Below are 2,339 nucleotides of genomic sequence, written 5' to 3' on the forward strand. Positions count from 1 at the left end.
GATTTGGATGGAAGTGACATGCTCTCTAGCCTCTGTAGAAGTCTCATACATAGAACATGCTCTGCCTCCAGGTTCCCAATCTGACCTACAGTTCCAGATTTGCCAGGTCTCACTCATTTGGGTAGCAGACTCTCTCTTAAATTAAGGCCATTTAAAAAGTCTCTTCTTCTGGCAATAAAAGATTTTTCTGTTTGTTTTTTTGTTTTTTTTCAATGAGACATTGAATATCTCATGCCTAAACTTTAGGAAATATCCCTTATTAAGTTGTCACTGCTTGACTCTTTTTTTTGTAAAAGATGATGTAAATCACTGTGTCTTCCACCAAAATAAACATTGACCACAGAGTTCAGAAAAGTGGTGGGTATTTATTTGAAAGACATTTGCCAGTTTTAGTTAAGGTCATTTCATACAACAATGGCATTTCATCATTCTTCCTGATCCTCACCCGTGGCTCTTACGTGTTCCTGGAGGGAAGTCATTGATGTTACCATGTCCTGGAGAATTGTCCTACAATATTGCCTAGATTATCCTGTCACTCATTCTTAAAGAACCTGTAACTCTGTCCCATGCATAATTATAATCAAGAAAGTTAAATCGTGAAACTGAGCTTATAGCAGTGTGGTTTTTTATGTTACATTAAGAAACTCTACACATTTGAAACTCTTTGCATTAAAGCTTCTGCATACCTGGCCACCTCTCATCTGGGGACATTCTTTGACATTATGCCCCACATTTGATTTCTGAAAAATTGACAATGTACTATCCTGGGAAGATAGTCTTCAAATTATTGACCAGATGTTAGAGTTACCTAAGAAGAGACCAACTCTAAAAGCTTGTTCCTAGGTTTTATATTACACCCATCATAGCTGAGACAGAACCTTGGGAGTTTTGGTGCAGTTAGCGTTGTATAGATGTCCACTCTCAGTACATTCATGCTCAGTAAACTATAATACACTGTTAGTGCATTGATTTGAGAAGCTCCTAGTAATGTGAGACAGTACAGATAGGTTTGGAAGATATGATAAACTGTTTCTCAGCCAAGTTTGATTTATAGCCCAAAGTATTTGGGGGAAAAGATTATTTTTAGATCCTCACAAGAAGTATCAAACTTTGAGCCAGATCCTGTTCCCACTGAAGTCAATGCCAAATCTCCCATTGGCTTCAATGGGAATAAGAGCAGACTTTTAACAAGAAGTTGCTCAGAAACTTGTAGGAAAATGCTCAAAGTAAAAACTGAAAATAAATATAGATGTTTAGATAAAAGGAAAATATATACTATAAAATATTCTATCTATACATGCAATAAAGCCAATGTTAAATCTTTGGCTAACTGTAAAATTATTAAAATGTCCTATTTATCTCTGTCATGAAGTACACAGGTAGAGGAACCCATTTCATGTATGCTGTTTTTTCAACATTTTATAAACATCAATTTTGTTCAGAGAACTAACCTGCCTGACTCAGATTTAATGAATGGTTTACATCTGTCAAGAACCTGAACTAGAAACTCCTTAAATGTTGTCCACCATGCATGCACAAGTGCACTGAGGAAAGAAGATGTACTATTATAATGTAATATTTATATTACAGGAATGCCTAATGGCCCTGATTGGAATTAGGGCTCATTTTACAGATGGAGAAGCTGAGGTGTGGAGATAGAAAGCAATTTACCAGATGTCATAGAGTAACTCAAGAGCAGAGGTGAGTCTAGTACCCAAATACTCCCAGTCTCATGTCATAATCACTGCTCCACACCACCACATAGCATCAAAGGAAAATTAAGTTTATGGCAGAAGACAATGTAAGCAAGGAAATTCACTACTAAGGGTGAAACAAGCCATATGCACTTCAATACTATGTCACAGAGGATTCATTAAAAATGCAGTTAAGGGAATTCCCAGTTATTACTATGTGTTTGTGTGCAGACATATGTTGCTTTTCACCCTTAACTTTGCATTTCCTCAATTTTATTGTTTTCCATACATCATAGCATCATAGCAAAATATACTTGCCAAACAGAGAAGGATAAAATTGACAGGTAAAAACATTTTGTTTTTCATCTTCCAGAAGACTACAAATATTGTTGGCACAAATACTTTGTATAAAAGTAACAGTTCCTTTCATTTTATTAGCACGAGCTGCAAGATATTAGGGTTGGTTTTAAAGATTATGAACCTTATAATTTAGGTGGAGTTACCATTTCCCTTGTAAAATCCTGGTTTTGAGTAGTTTGTCAGTTCAACACATAATATTTGTTTTAAGATTAAATTTAATGTACAGAATCTCAGCCCAGGAGCAAGTTTATTTTAGTACTAAAAAAAACTTTACAATAATGTGTT

This window comes from Gopherus evgoodei, chromosome 7 (assembly GCF_007399415.2).
Source record: "Gopherus evgoodei ecotype Sinaloan lineage chromosome 7, rGopEvg1_v1.p, whole genome shotgun sequence".
NCBI classification, from domain to species: Eukaryota; Metazoa; Chordata; order Testudines; family Testudinidae; genus Gopherus; species Gopherus evgoodei.